This window comes from Bufo bufo, chromosome 10 (genome assembly GCF_905171765.1).
Source record: "Bufo bufo chromosome 10, aBufBuf1.1, whole genome shotgun sequence".
NCBI classification, from domain to species: Eukaryota; Metazoa; Chordata; class Amphibia; order Anura; family Bufonidae; genus Bufo; species Bufo bufo.
In genome coordinates, this window is record NC_053398.1 from 63,469,930 (window position 1) to 63,487,018 (window position 17,089).

A 17,089-nucleotide genomic window follows, 5' to 3' on the forward strand; every position below is an offset into this window, starting at 1 on the left:
TGTGCGCCTACTATCGCACGCCTGGACATAGGTGAGTATTTAGCTTTTAGTGTTTTATTTTTTATTTTTTTATGTGCCAACTTTGGGGGACACACAGGACATGTGAAGAGACAGTACATCAGGGGGAAATTGCAGTATGGGGCAAATTACTATGTGGGGGAAAAATATTATGGTGGGATACTGTGTGGGGGCAAATTATTATGGGAGGGATTACTATGTGGGGGCAAATTATTATAGGAGGGATTACTATGTGAGGGGCAAACTATATGGGGCAATGTGGGGGAAACTACTGTGTGGGGGCAATGTGGGGGAAACTACTGTGTGGGGGCAGTGTGGGGGAAACTACTGTGTGGGGGCAGTGTGGGGGAAATTACTGTGGGTGGGGCAGTATGGGGCAAATTACTATGTGGGGGAAATTACTTTATGGAGGGGCAGTGTAGGGGAAATGAATGTATAGGGGCAATGTGGGGGAAATTACTGTGTGGAGCAAATTACTATATGGGTGCAGTGTGGGGGAAATTACTATAAGGGGGCAGCGTGGGGGCAATTCTATTATTTCTGGGGACACTATACAGGGATTATTACCTGGAGCACAATATAGGGTGTTATTATTACTGGGGGCACTCTAAGGGACATTATAACTGCCACGGACACTATAGTGACATTTGGGGTAATTATCAAACTGTTGTAAAGTAGAACTGGCTTAGTTGCCTATAGCAGCCATTCTGATTCCACCTTTCATTCTTGACAGCTCTTTTGGAAATCCAGTTCTACTTTACACCAGTTTCATAAATGACCCAATTAGGTCTACTGGGGTCACTATATTTTTAGCAGTATAGTACCTGGGGCATTGGGAGGCACAGTATTGGGGGTGGCAGCAGGATGACATTGTTGGGAAACCAGGATGGGGAGGTTGATGGAAAAACTGAGAAATCTAATGTGTTTGTGTTACAAACACTGTAGAGATGAGATACGGCTGAAAGAATTTGTGATGGCGGTCTAACGGAGGATAAGAGGAAAGAGAAGGTCTACATGACAGGAGATGTCCCTGGATGTAGGAGGGATGTGGTCAAGTATTGGGGGAAAGGGGGGGGGTGCCAGAGAAAGGACCCGCCCCTGGTGCCAAATACCCTAGTCCACTTGAGGACAGGTCAAGGGGAAGGAGGACAGAGTAATGTTTTTTGGTTTTGGCTGTTAGTAGGTCATTGGTGACTTTGGTAATGGCAGTCTCAGTTAAGTGGTGGGGTCGGAAGCCAGATTGTAGCCGGTCAAAGAGGGAGCAGGAGGAGAGGTGAGAGGACCGTTCAGAATGGACATGTTGCTCAAGTAGCTTTGAGGCTTATGGAAGAAGTGATATGGGGCGATAACTAGACAAAAAAGATGGGTGAAGTGAAGGCTTTTTGAAGATGGGTGTAATGGTAGCATGTTTAAAACCAGAGAGGAAGGCACCAGAGGTTAGAGATAAGTTAGGGCTGGGATAAACACTGTGGTGAGGTTAGGGATGAGGTGGGATGGGATTGGGTCAAGTGCACAGGTGGTGAGATGTGATCTGGAGAGTAGAGTGGAGAGTTTTTCTACTGTAATGGTGGAGAAGCAGGTTTTGGGAGAAGAGGACTGAGCAGTTGTGTAGAGGGTCTGTGGGGACTGTGCACTGAAGCTTTCTCTGATGTTGACTATCTTTTGTTTGAAGTATGTGGCAAAGTCCTCAGCTGAGATGAGAGGAGAGGGTGGGGTCACTGGGGGACGGAGAAGGGAGTTGTGTTAAAAAAAAAGTTGTTTAGGGCCGTGGGACAGGGAAGATATGAGAGATGAGAAGTAGGCCTGTTTTGCATCAGCGAGTGAGGATTTGAAAATGAGGAGGGATTGCTTGTATGCGGTAAAGTGATCCTTAGAATGAGATTTCTTCCATCGCTGCTCAGCATCCCTGGAAGCTTGTCTGAGTTTTTTGGTCAGGTTGGTGTGTAAGCCGTGTATCGGGGTGGGCTCCCCAGGATACAGCTAAGCCACGAACGAGGAAAGCAACTCTGACACCAGCTTTTGCAAAAACTGAATTCTACTAACACGTGATAATAAACACAACCACAAAAGCTGAGATCAAAAAATAGATTTACATACACCCAGCCCGAAGGCTGAGACCCCTGTGTTGCACAGCACAGCACCCCTTATGGATGCCAGCGGAAGTTTCGCAGTAATTTACCTACTGGCTGGCACACCTAAAACTGCCTCGCCGTACCTATTATTACCCTTAAAGAAACACGAACAATTGGTTGGGTGCTTAGTACAGGCTGGACTGCGGTGCAACACAACTGTTCAAATTCTTACCATGCTCTATATAATTCCCCCTCCCATAACTTGTCTGGCAGCACATGTCTGATTATTACTCCTGAACAAAATGCTGAAGTGGATGGAGTTTGTGGGGGTGTTTATCAGCTCCCAAATGTGCAATGTTCCTTTTAGTAATGGAGTCCTTGTAGCACCAGTAGCAACTTTTACTAACTATCTAACTACAGGCCTGGTCTAAGTCTCTAGGCGCCAACACTGCAGTGTGATGGGTGCACGATCTTACCGACCCAGGTCTGCTCTTTATCCACTGATGTCTCTGAAACGAACAACCAGTCTCTCCAGCAAAAATTAGGTCCCACAGGGTATGCTCTTGTCAGCCTTCCTGGAAACAATCCTCCTTTCCCCGGACAGGATCTGGGTCTTGGACAACGATCAGCTTCACTCAGCTGCAGCTGTGGTCACAAAGGAGGTCCTCTCACTCCTGGATCCATTAGCTTCTCTGCTCACACACAGTTCCTCAGCTCTCTCCTAAGATGGCTGCTCCTTCTTCTCCATGCTCTGAAAAACCACACCTCATATGAATATGGAAATATATATGCAGTCAGTCAGCTGTGTCTAGAAAACAGCAGCATCTTGTGGCCAAAAGGCAGAACGGCAGTCCAGAACATTTAATATAATCCACACACAAACAGTGTTCAAACAATGGGAGCTGGTTGTCAATCTCACAAGTGTGCCAAGGTTGTCTGTTGATTTTTTGGGTTTTGTTGTGTGTGAGGGGGGTAACAATGTCCAGAGCTGTACTTATTGTGGTGTTATATAGGGTGGTGGCAGTATATGGGTCTTGGAGGAAACAAATGGTAGAGAGTGGCAGAAGAGAGTCAGAAAGCAAGCGAGAGTCAAAATGTTTAAGATTCCTGCGGGGGTGTGTTAATGTGTGTACCGGGGGAGCAGCAGAAGAGACGAGTGAAGAGAAGGTGAGTAGGTTGTGGTCGGATAGGGGGAGAGGCGAATTAGAAAGGTTAGATATGAGCAGAGGCGGCTAAAGATAAGATCCAGAGTGTGAGCATCTCTGTGGGTAGGAGCGGAAGACCACTGTGAGAGGCCGAAGGAGGAAGAGAGTGATAGGAGTTTAGACGCAGCTGAGTGTCAGGTGTCAATAGGGATGTTGAAGTCACCCATGATGATAGTGGGGATGCCGGCAGAAAGAAAGTGTAGGAGCCAGGTGTTAAAGTGGTCAAGAAATATAATGGCTGGGCCTGGTGGGAGATAAATGACAGCTACTTGGAGGTTGGAAGGAGAGTAGATGCGAACAGAGTGTACTTCAAATTAAGTGAGTGTAATGGAGGGTGGCAGTGGAGTTGGGCTGTAGGAGCAGGTGTCTGATAGGAGAAGACTAGGGTTGAGCGAACGCAAACTGTAAAGTTCGGGTTCGTACCGAACTTTAGGATTTTTTGACCCCGGATCCAAACCCGAACATTTCAGTAAAAGTTCAGGTTCGAGTTCGGTGTTCGGCGAGTTAATGGCGCTTTTTGAAAGGCTGCAGAGCAGCCAATCAACAAGCGTTTAACTCGTATGCCCTTAGAAGCCATCACAGCCATGCCTACTAATGGCATGGCTGTGATTGAAATAAAACAGTGGAAAACAAAAATCCGTAACCAGTGAAGTGGTAGAAACGACACCGGGAAGGAGAGGGCGAGCGCCAAACTTCTAATCTGTGATGTATATATAAGTGGTATAAATAGTAGATGGATAGATAAATACCCCTCTAGATAAACGAACAAGAAAGACGGATATAGTATTGTTATCGTTGATTCTTAATGGTATTGATACCAAATTACATTCACTATAATTAGATATAATTAAAACTGGACAAAAACCCGAAATCTGGACATTTCCCAATAAAGGAAGTATCCCAAATAGAGATCAAAGGAGAATTAATATATAAAAAACAAATACGTAAAAACAAGTAGTAAGAGCAAAGAACTTTTCCACTCACTTCACAAGGGGGGTTGCCTTCAGGATAAACTCAAGACACCTGGGGTGATTCCCCCCTGATCCGAGATCGTTTGTAGAATGGTAGAGATCCAGGTAAGTGGACCAAATCTGCAGTGAAGATGGAAACAGCAGCCGGATCCTTAACTTCATGAAATCTCTATTTATTGGAAATAAAACAAGCTCAATGCGTTTCGGGGGTCCATATAATATCCCCCTTCCTCAGGAGAAAATATAATACATTTGTAGCCTTTGTTGCATTAGTCACAGTGAAATACAAGCTTGAAATACTGCAATTATATTCAGATTTAAAAAAAACACCCATTTTTTGCAATACCCTACATCTGGTCCCTTTGCTGCATTTGTCACAGTCAAATACTAGCGTTAGATACTGCTGTTATATTCAGATTTTTTTTTTAAATACCCATTTTGGGCAAGATAATACATTTGTGGCCTTTGTTGCATTTGTCACAGTGAAATACAAGCTTGAAATACTGCAATTATATTCTGGTTTAAAAAAACACCAATTTTTTGCAATACCCTACATCTGGTGCCTTTGCTGCATTTGTCACAGTGAAATACAAGATTGAAATACTGCAATTATATTCTGGGTTTTAAAAAAAACACCCATTTTTTGCAATACCCTATATCTGGGGCCTTTGCTGCATTTGTCACAACCAGTCAATACTGCAGTTACATTGTTGTTTGACAAATTAAAAAATTTTGTGACCGTGAAGTAATTGTATAAAATTCCCCTTTCACACTGATGTGCGACCTCAATTTTTTTTTCCTCTTTATGACACCGGCACTGCCTTACTCTCAGTGAACTTAATTGTTGACTATTGGCGGTTACATTGTAGCCTGACATAAACCATCTTTTAGGAGAGCGTCAAATAAGGGATGTGGCCCCGGTCGTGGTGCTGCTGGTGGAGCTCATGTTGCAGGGAGAGGACGTGGTCGATCTGTGCCAGCTACACGCACAAGTAAAACACCTTCGTCAGGTGCGAGTAGGTGACAGAACCTTCAGCGTTATTCGGTAGGGCCGAATGCGGCTCTACGAATGGTGAGACCAGAACAAGTAAAGACGATAGTAGATTGGGTGGCTGACAGTGCCTCCAGTTCCTTCACATTGTCTCCCACCCAGTCTCCTGCTGAAAGATCAGAGTTGGCACCTGCAGCCGATGTCCATCAGTCCTTCACCTCACCCCCTTGCAAATCAGCCAAGCAGTATGAGCCCCAAGTCATGGAGCAGTCTCTTCTGCTTTTTGATGACTCTGCTAGCAGGGTTTCCCAGGGCCATCCACATAGCCCTGCCCCAGAAGTGGAAGAGATTGAGTGCACCGATGCCCAACCACTTATGTTTCAGGATGAGTACATGGGAGGACCACCGCAGCACGTCTCGGATGTTGACGAAACACAGGTGCCAACTGCTATGGCTTTCTGCAATGTGCAGACCAACAAGGAGGGCAGGGGTGAAGACTGGGTGGAAGATGATGTGGAGGCCGATGAGGTCCTCAACCCCACATGGAATCAAGGTCATGCGAGTGACCTGTGTAGTTCGGAGGAAGAGGACGGTGGTCGCACAGAGCCGCCAGCACAGAAGAAGAGTGAGCAGGGTGCAAAAGCGGAGCGGCCGTCCCCTAGACAGTACGCCTGCTACTGCCCACGGCAGCAAGGGACCGAGCTCACCAAAGCTAGCTCTAAGGAGTTCCCTGGTGTGGCAGTTCTTCAGACAATGTGCTGACAACAAGAAGCGAGTGGTTTGCATGCTGTGCAATCAGAGCCTGAAGCGAGGCATAAACGTTCTCAACCTGAGCACAACCTGCATGACCAGGCATTTAAGTGCAAAGCACGAGCTGCAGTGGAGTAGACACCTCAAAAACAAAAAATGGTCTTTGGCTCCTCCTGCTTCCTCTTCTGCTGCAGTCTCGGCCTCTTCATCCACCGCTGGAGTGACAGTGGCACCTGCCACCCCGCAAACAGAGGATCTGCCAGCAACGCCACCACCTGGGTCACCAAGCATCTCCACAATGTCCCATGGAAGCGTTCAACTCTCTATCTCCCAAACACTGGAGCGAAAGAGGAAGTACCCCCCTACCCACCTGCGATCCCTGGTCCTGAATGCCAGCATTTCAAAATTACTGGTCTTTGAAATGCTGTCATTCCATCTGGTGGAGACGGAGAGTTTTAAAAGCCTTATGGCGGTGGCTGTCCCACAGTACGTTGTGCCCAGCCACCACTACTTTTCCAGACGAGCCATCCCTTGCCTGCACAACCAAGTGGGGGACAAAATCAGGTGTGCACTGTGCAACGCCATCTGTGGCAAGGTCCACCTAACTACGGATACGTGGACCAGTAAGCACGGTCAGGGACGTTATATCTCCCTAACAGCACACTGCGTAAATGCAGTGGCGGCTGGGCCTGAGGCAGATAGCAGTTTGGCGCATGTCCTTCCACCACCGAGGATTGCAGGGCGCTTCTCTTTGCCTCCTGTTGCTTCCTCCTCCTACTCTGCCTCCTCATCCTCTACCTCCTGCTCATCCGGTCAGCGTAACACCTTCACCACCAACTTCAGCACAGCCAGGGGTAAACGACAGCAGGCAGTTTTAAAACTTATATGTTTGTGGGACAAACCCCACATCGCGCAGGAGCTGTGGACGGGCATGGAACAACAGACCTATGAGAGGTTGGTGCCAGTGAGCCTCAAGCCCGGCCTTGTGGTGTGCGATAATGGGCGAAATCTTGTAGCAGCTCTGGGACTAGCCGGTTTGACGCACATCCCTTGCCTGGCGCATGTGCCTCTGGGCAGCTTGGCACACATGAGCGATTACACGCTGCAGTGTCTCCGCAACGACCGCCGAGTTGCCCACATTCTAACTTGTGCTGATTACTGGGTGGCCACGCTGCTGGATCCCCATTACAAGGACAACGTACCGTCCTTAATTCCATCACTGGAGTATGATCGTAAGATGCGCGAGTACAAGCGCACGCTGGTAGACGCACTGCTGGTGGCATTACCACCTGACAGCGGGTGCACAGTGGAAGCACAGGGCAAAGGCAGTGGAGGAGGAAGAGGTCGTCAACACAACTGGGGCACCACCAGCACCTCAGAAGGCAGGGTTAGCATGGCCGAAATGTGGAAAAGCTTTGTCAGCACGCCACAACAACCAGCACCACCAGCACCAACGTCTTAGCAGGAGGCAGCATTTCAGCAACATGGTGGAGCAGTATGTGTGCACACGCCTACACGTACTGAATGATGGGTCTGCCCCCTTCAACTTCTGGGTCTCCAAATTGGGCACATGGCCTGAGCTTGCCCTTTATGCCTTGGAGGTGCTGGCATGCCCTGCAGCCAGTGTATTGTCTGAACGTGTGTTTACCACGGCAGGGGGCGTTATCACAGACAAGCGCAGCCGCTTGTCCACAGCCAATGTGGACAAGCTCACGTTCATTAAAATGAACCAGGCATGGAATCCACACCACCGCCACCACCTACACCGCTACGTCCACCGCCTCCTCAACCTCCTACTCCATATGGACCTCCACCTCATAGATCAAGATTATTATTTTAAATTTTTACGTATTTTATTTTATTTTAAGTCATTTCACTAATTTGTCTGATACATTGTTGGGTGACATATCCCAAATTTTTGGCTGTGATATACCCCTGCTCTATATTGTGGGCAGGGAAATACCTTTCAAAAATTTGTCTGTTAGATTGTTAGGTGACATTCCCAAATTTTTGTCTGTGATATACCCCTGCTCTACCTAGTAGACAGGGAAATACATTTCACTAATTTGTCTGTTACATTGTCGGGTGAAATTCACCAATTTTTGGCTGTGATATACCCCTGCTCTACCTAGTAGACAGGGAAATACATTTCACTAATTTGTCTGGTACATTGTCGGGTGAAATTCACCAATTTTTGGCTGTGATATACCCCTGCTCTACCTAGTAGACAGGGAAATACATTTCACAAATTTGTCTGTTACATTGTCGGGTGACAAATGCTCATCTTTTGCACTAGAAAGTACATTTGCGGCCTACACTACATTTAGGACAGTACGAATGGTGAGGCCAGAACAAGTACAGACTATAGTAGATTGGGGGGCAAACAGTACCTACAGTTCCTTTGCATTGTCTCCCACCCAGTCCCCTGCTGAAAGATCAGAGTTGGCATCTACAGCCCATGGCCATCTGTCTTTCAACTCACCCCCTTGCAAATCAGGCAAGCAGTCTGAGCCCCAAGTCATGCAGCAGTCTTTTATGCTTTTTGATGACTCTGCTGGCAGGGTTTCCGTGGGCCATCCACATAGCCCTGCACTAGAAGTGGAAGAGATTGAGTGCACTGATGCCCAACCACCGCAGCACATCTCTGATGATGACAAAACACAGGTGCCAACTGTTGCGTCTTTCTGCAGTCTGCATACTGACAAGGAGGGCAGGGGTAAAGAGTGGGTGGAAGATGATGTCGAGAATGATGAGATACTAGACCCTGCATGGAATCAAGGTCATGCGAGTGACCTGTCTAGTTCAGAGGAAGAGGTGGTGGTCGCACAGAGGCACCAGAACAGCAAAAGAGCGAGCAGGGTGCAAAAGCGTCTGTTACATTCTTGGGTGACATTTTGCCATGAATAAACCCCTGCTCTGCATAGGTGACAGGGAAATAAATTTGTCAGGTGACATTTTACCAATTTTGCCATATACAAACCCCTGCTCTGCAAAGGTGACAGGGACCTAATTTTTGTAAAATCGTCTGTTCAATTGGTGTGTGACATGAACACAGTTTTGCCGTGAATAAACCCCTGCTCTGCATAGTTGACAGGGTCCGTATTTTTCAAAAATCGTCTGTTCCATTGGTGGGTGACATTAACCCATTTTTGCAGATGAAAAACCCCTGCTCTGCATAAGTGACAGGGACTTAAATTTCTAAAATTTGTCTTTGATTGACGCGCGACCCCTCTTTTCATTTGATCCTTCCGCTTTAATAACTTGTCCCACATTTCAGCTCGATCACATTGCAGCCATTGACCTCCCTTGGATGTGGTATCCCTTTCTCACGCTCCCTCTCCGGCGTGGAACCCTGACTCGCCGCTAACCGTGATCAACATGGTAGGCACAGAAAAGAACATCGAAAGTTAATAGAGAAGATATCCAATTGGATCGTGGACGTCATGGGGACTTGCGATCAGGCAGAAGTTATCTAGAGTCAACAAAGCGGCAGCAGGGCCTCTCCTGTCTAACGTTTCCAAATCCAAAATACCCCAGTGACATTCCCTGAAATTTTTTATTAGTCATTCACATAACAGGGCATCTTAAGAGTCCTGTATTGTTACTTATCGTCACTACCTCCCCGAGTCGGGAGTGGGTAATTGCCGCACGCCCCCTCCTTTACTTGGAAGCTTCTGCTTCAATAATTTGTCCCACATTTCCGCTTGATCACATTTAATTTCATCCATTGACCTCCCTTGGATGTGGTATCCCTTTCTCAGGCTACCTCTCCAGCCTGGAACCCTGATTCCCTGCTACCCGAGATCACCATGGTGAAAAGAACATCGAAAGTTGATAGAGAAGATATCCAATTGTATCATGGACGTCACGGGGACGTGCGACATGGTGGAGCAGTATGTGTGCACATGCTTACTTGTACTGACTGATGGGTTTGCCCCCTTCAACTTCTTGGTCTCCAAATTAGGCCCATGGCCTGAGCTTGCCCTTTACACCTTGGAGGTGCTGGCCTGCCCTGCAGCCAGTGTATTATCTGAACGTTTGTTTAGCACGGCTGGAGGGCGTTATCACAGGTTATATTCCCAAATGTTTTGGGGTCTACCCAAATTTGAACAAAAAAAATAAAATATAAAAGAAAACAAAAAAACTGTGTTGGCTACCTCCTCCTCCACCGCCGCTTCCACCTACACGCCTCCTCAACCTCCTACACCATATGGACCTCCTCCTCGAGATCAAGATTATTTTATGTTATTTTAAGTCATTTCCCTATCCACATTTGTTTGCAGAGCACTTGCCATGCTCTTAACCACATTTTGCTGCCATTTGCAGCCCTCTAGCCCTGTCCATGACTTTTTTACAGCCATTCTAGTGCTCCAAAGTTCGGGTCCCCATTGACTTCAATGGGGTTCAGGTTCGGGGTCGAACCCAAACATCCAGGTGTCCGCTCAACTCTAGAGAAGACCAGTTCATCCACAATGTTTGCAACTGGGGCGGGGGGTGTGAGTGAAATGAAATCCGCTATAAGAGAGTGCAGCAGGGGAGGAGGTGTCGACTCAGAGAGTGTCAGCCATGTTTCTGTGAGACCCAGAAAGGAAAGTTTCAGAGAGATGTAGAGGTCATGAATGTATGGCAGTTTGTTACAGACAGAGCGTGCATTCCATAATGCTCCTGCAAGAGGAACCAAAGGAGCAGGGGTCAGAGGAATGATTATTAGGTTTAAGGGGTTGCAGAAATTTGTAGAAGGAGATTTGTAGTAGGAGGTAGAGGTGATAGTGGGGATTTGCTGATGGGGGCCTGGTTTTGGAAAGATATCACCAGCAATAAGAAGAAGCAGAGAAAGTGTTAGGGCTCTTTTACACGAGCTGATGCCGTGCGTGGACTCCGCTGTGTAAAAGACAGCCAAGCCCCATTCCGGACAGTAGAGACATGGAGCATTAACATGATTGATAATGCTCTGTGCCTCTCTGTGATCTTTTTACTACAAAATCACAGTGAGATAAAGTTGTCACCGTGATTTTGTAGCAAAAAGGTCACAGAGAGGCACAGAGCATTATTAATTATGTTAAAGGGTTTCTATCACTTCGTATGACATAATTAGCTCTCAGACACTAGCGATCCGCTAGTGTCTGCTCTGGCCAACCATCCTAATATAACAGCTTTTGGGGCAGCCGTTTTGCTAAAAAAATAACTTTTATAAATATGCTAATGAGCCTCTAGGTGCTATGTGGGCGTCATTAGCACCTAGAGGCTCCGTCTACCTTCATACACAGCCACCGCCCAGCGCGTCCCTCCAGCCTGCCCATCTCCTGCTAAATGCGAGCCTCCGTGTGACGCAACGGCGCATGCGCAGTGAATGTCTGACCGCTTCCCTGCTCAGACATCTCCACTGCGCCTGCGCCGATGACGTCATAGTGCTCCAAGGAACAGGCGCAGTGGAGATGTCTGAGCAGGGAAGCGGTCAGACATTCACTGCACATGCGCCGAATACAGCCGCGCACGGCGCATGCGCGAGAATTCGTCCGTTGCGTCACACGGAGGATCGCATTCAGCAGGAGATGGGCGGGCTGGAGGGACGCGCTGGGCGGTGGCTGTGTATGAAGGTAGACGGAGCCTCTAGGTGCTAATGACGCCCACATAGCACCTAGAGGCTCATTAGCATATTTATAAAAGTTATTTTTTTAGCAAAACGGCTGCCCCAAAAGCTGTTATATTAGGATGGTTGGCCAGAGCAGACACTAGCGGATCGCTAGTGTCTGAGAGCTAATTATGTCATACGAAGTGATAGAAACCCTTTAATAGTCCGTGTCTCTGCTGTCCGGAACGGGGATTGCCTGTCTTTCACACAGCGGAGTCCACACACGGTATCCACACGTGTGAAAGAGCCCTTAGTAGGTGAGAATAAGAGAGGGCATGAGGTATCTGTTTGTGTTTGGGAAGGAAGTGTTTTATGCTGCCAAACAGGTTTGTGCAAGCGGTCAGGTGAGATGGTAAAATGCGATCCTCCGTGTGACGCAACGGACGAATTCTCGCTCATGCGCCGTGCGCGGCTGTATTCGGCGCATGTGCAGTGAATGTCTGACCGCTTCCCTGCTCAGACATCTCCACTGCGCCTGTTCCTTGGAGCACTATGACGTCATCGGCGCAGGCGCAGTGGAGATGTCTGAGCAGGGAAGCGGTCAGACATTCACTGCGCATGCGCCGAATACAGCCGCGCACGGCGTATGCGCGAGAATTCGTCCGTTGCGTCACACGGAGGCTCGCATTTAGCAGGAGATGGGCGGGCTGGAGGGACGCGCTGGGCGGTGGCTGTGTATGAAGGTAGACGGAGCCTCTAGGTGCTAATGACGCCCACATAGCACCTAGAGGCTCATTAGCATATTTATAAAAGTTATTTTTTTAGCAAAACGGCTGCCCCAAAAGCTGTTATATTAGGATGGTTGGCCAGAGCAGACACTAGCGGATCGCTAGTGTCTGAGAGCTAATTATGTCATACGAAGTGATAGAAACCCTTTAATAGTCCGTGTCTCTGCTGTCCGGAACGGGGATTGCCTGTCTTTCACACAGCGGAGTCCACACACGGCATCCACACGTGTGAAAGAGCCCTTAGTAGGTGAGAATAAGAGAGGGCATGAGGTATCTGTTTGTGTTTGGGAAGGAAGTGTTTTATGCTGCCAAACAGGTTTGTGCAAGCGGTCAGGTGAGATGGTAAAATGGAGGGAGAGATGAATAGTTCCTTGCTGGGTGAAAGGATGTGGGGTATTTCAGGAGGTTTTGGAAAAGTGAGAAGAGTAAGATGATAGATTGAAACATTGTTTGCATTAACTATTTCTGTAATTACCTTTGGTCCCCTTTTGGTTCAATTCTGGTATAATTCGGTATGTGCACTTAAAGGGCTTCTGTCACCCCACTAAACTCATTATTTTTTTTGGGGGTACTTATAATCCCTATACTGCGATATATCTATACATTATGTTATTAATCATTTTCGTTCTGTAAATAAGGCAAAAAACATACTTTTATAATATGCTAATTACCTGTCTACCAGCAAGTAGGGCGTCTACTTGCTGGTAGCAGCCGCAAAAAAAAACGCCCCCTCCTCCTGTTGATTGACAGGGCCAGCCGCGATCTCCTCCTCCGGCTGGTCCTGTCTGCATTTCAAAAATTGCGCCCTGTAAGGCTCCATTCAGACGTCCGTATGTTTTTTACAGATCCACGGATACATGGATCGGATCCGCAAAACACATACGGACGTCTGAATGGAGCCTTACAGGGGGGTGATCAATGACAGGGGGGTGATTAATGATAGGGGGGTGATCAGGGAGTCTATATGGTGTGATCACCCCCCTGTCATTGATCACCCCCCTGTAAGGCTCCATTCAGACGTCTGTATGTGTTTTGCGGATCCGATCCATGTATCCGTGGATCCGTAAAAAACATACAGACGTCTGAATGGAGCCTTACAGGGGGGTGATCAATGACAGGGGGGTGATCAATGACAGGGGGGTGATCAGGGAGTCTATATGGTGTGATCACCCCTCTGTCATTGATCACCCCCCTGTAAGGCTCCATTCAGACGTCCGTATGTGTTTTGCGGATCCGATCCATGTATCCGTAAAAAACATACGGACGTCTGAATGGAGCCTTACAAGGGGGTGATCAATGACAGGGGGGTGATCAGGGAGTCTATATGGGGTGATCAGGGGTTAATAAGGGGTTAATAAGTGACAGGGGGGGTGTAGTGTAGTGTGGTGTTTGGTGCTACTTATTACTGAGCTGCCTGTGTCCTCTGGTGGTCGATTCAAGCAAAAGGGACCACCAGACGACCAGGTAGCAGGTATATTAGACGCTGTTATCAAAACAGCGTCTAATATACCTGTTAGGGGTTAAAAAAAACGCATCTACAGCCTGCCAGCGAACGATCGCCGCTTGCAGGCTGGAGATCCACTCGCTTACCTTCCGATCCTGTGAACGCGCGCGCCTGTGTGTGCGCGTTCACAGGAAGTCTCGCGTCTCGCGAGATGACGCATAGATGCGTGACTCTGCCTGGAGCTGCCGCCTCCGGAACGCGATCCTGCGTTAGGCGGTCCGGAGGCGGTAAAAGAATTGCTCTTGAAAGATGTTGCATTGAAAAGACCAAGGTCTGAAAGACCTAAGGACTTAGAGTTATACCACTCAGTGTTCAATCAGGTGTGAACAAGAGGGGCGGGGGCTACATTTGGCCTAATCAAGGGAGGACCAGAGACAGGGGTGAAATAGTCAATGTAAGCAAATAATCAATAAATCCAGCAGGGAAAGAGACATTAAAAGTTCAATGGAGACATACCAGGGGATGAAAAGGAAAGATGAGGGGTGTGGACAATATCAGACTCTGGAAAAGTTGGGTGCAGCAGTTAGGTTCAATGCAGACATACCTGAAAAGGAGAAAGTGGGTGATGGTCAGTAGGCAGTGATGACAAAGTGGATTCCATATTCATAATATTACATTCTGGTATAGTTCACTATGTGCACTTAAAGAGTTGCACTTGAAAGATGTTGCATTGAAAAGACCTCTGTATCCTGCATGATACTGTACAATCAATCTGATGCAATAGTGAAGTGCCAGTCCAGCCAGCCTTAAAGGGGTATTCTGGTTGTTAGAAGATCAGTGGGGGTCCTACCGCTCGGACCCCCACTAATCACGAGAACAGGGGCCCTGTACCCCCTGCATCCCCCCTGAAGTGACTGGAACGGACGCCTGGCATGCATATGGCCACTCCATTCATCTCTATGGGAATTCCAGAGATAACTGAGTACAGCACTCGTCTATCTCTTGGACTCTGTAACGGGGTTCCGAAGGTGCACTCGGTCCCCCATTACCCGCAGACCTGTTGCTTAGCTTTGGGAATGAGGATCTGTGTTTGACCTCATTCCCAGGGCGGCTTTACTAGCTGGGTGGCTCCCTGCTCCTAGTCTGCCTTGAGCGCCGAGCTGATCACTCGGTGCTCGACTGGTGGGTCTGTTGGTCATGTGACGCTGGCCACGTCACATGACCCTCACTCCCCACTATAAATACAGGCAGCCTGCTGGCCACAGGTTGCCTGTTAATTTAGGTTCCACCTGTGATTTGGTCTTTCCTGGCGTACTTACCTCCTGCTGAATTCCTGATGATCCTCTGGCTGCTCCTTGTGTACTTTGCTGCTATCCTGGTATTCTGACCCCGGCCTCCTCCTGACGTTCCTCTGCTGACTCCTTTGGTACTTCACGTCTCTCCTGGTATTTATAACCCCGGCTTCTCCTGACAATTCTCTGCTTGCTCCATTTGTACTTTGTAGCTTTCCTGGTATTGACTCGGTCTGTTCACGTCCTGTTGTTTGTCTGTCTGTCATCCCTGCACTTATTCCAAGTTAGGGATTGCCGTCCAGTTGTCCCCTGTCATTAGGACTCGCGAGGCAAGTAGGCAGGGCCAGGGGTAAGGGTGGAGCGCAGTGGTCACTTCCCTCCCCCCTGTGTGTGTGTGTATGCGACCGTTACAGACTCCCATAGAAATGAATGGAGAGGCCACACGCATGTCCTACCAGATGTTTTGTTAATTTCAAGGAGGCTGCGGGGATATAGGGCCCTCGTTCTTGTGATCATGAGGGTCCCAGCAGTAGGAGTGCTTCCGAAGTGGTACCTTACAACTGAACCCAAGTTCGGGAAATGTTTTTTTCTAGTAGAAATCAATTTATGAAGTAATAACTTCGGCTCATCTGAGCCAATACATTCTAATACTGTACGGAGCGCTCGCTCCGTACAGTATTCAAATGAAGTACTAGGAATAGGCAACCTCTAGCACTCCAGTTGTTGTGAAACTGCAACTCCCAGCATGCATACTTGCTCTGCTCTTCTAAGAACTCTCATAGAAATAAATGGAGCATGCTGGGAATTGTAGTTTCACAACAGCTGGAGTGCCGAAGGTTGCTGATCCCTGCCATATACAATAACATGATTTGCCTGCACAATGAGAGAATTCTTTACACTACTTCACACTACCATTTTGTTGTGGAAAACCATTAATCTGTAACTGCAGCTTAATTTCATTCATTTAACCTATTATATTCTACTGTCCTAGTAGTCTTTCTTTGACTGTCATAAATAGGCCCATTACATCGGCTGGTGCTGGCTGTGTCATACAGCTGACACCCAGTTAAAATGATTGCCATCAGAGATAAGTCCAATCACAGTAATTTAATCCCTTAGATGCAGTAGTAAATAGTCGTATTGTTACATCGAAGAGGTCAGTCAAAGGCAGAGGCTCCCCGTGACCTGTGATCAGCATAACAGCAGTGAAATTGCAGGGTGACATTCAGCTGCTATGGAAACATGAGGCCTTGTGAAGGATCCCAGGCCTGCCATTGTAAAATGCCTATTGAGCCCTGCTGATAGGAAGCCAGCAGAGCCTCCATAGACTGCAGTGGCATACTACTGTAGTCTATGGTATAAGAGATCGAACGATTGAATGCTGAAGTCCCTAAGGGGAATAAATATATAGATGTTTAGAACCGAACAAGGAAAGGGTATAAGTTAAGCTGGGACCAGGAGGTGTAGGCTTCTCCATCTGCAGTAAGGCAGTGGATACTGGAGGCTGTAGCTGGGGAGATTATGGACCATAGCTGAAGAGAGGAGTCGCATGCCAAGAGTGAACAAGCCTCTGAGCAGAGAAAGCTATGTTTGCATTGCCGAATGCGGTCTAAAGAGTGGTTGCAGTGACCTGCATTGATCTGACAGAGGTAGATCATCAGCAATTATGGTGAAAAAAGATAGGAAGGAGCTCATAGGGTAGTAAGTTCGATAAAAAGTGTGTAGAAGTTAGACATCAATGGTTGTGCTCACCTTATGGTGTTGTGCATAGGTAGGCACAACACTCGTGAGGACAGGGGGTCAGTGCAGCCGGTATCTCTCAGTCCTCGTAGGTGGAGTAGCCAATTCTCCAGAGGAATGATATGAAACACAATGGGGAGAGTTTTGTGTACTATAACAGTACACTAATTGATACCTTCTGGATCTTTTATTGATGAGTGACAACGTGTTTCGAAGTCAATATACTCCTTTTTCAAGTCTGTGGGG

General features: G+C 47.6%; 1 long non-coding RNA gene across 1 annotated transcript in view; it reads right to left on the bottom strand.

Moving 5' to 3' along the window:
- Positions 1–2,106: 2,106 nt before the first annotated feature.
- The window catches only part of LOC120980549, an 80,669-nt gene continuing 65,686 nt past the window's right edge, over positions 2,107–17,089 (bottom strand). The window contains exons 2-3 of the long non-coding RNA XR_005774544.1: positions 14,328–14,415; positions 2,107–2,841 (exon numbers count right to left, since the gene is read on the bottom strand). This is a non-coding gene — a long non-coding RNA (uncharacterized LOC120980549). The remainder of the gene's footprint in view (positions 2,842–14,327; positions 14,416–17,089) is intronic.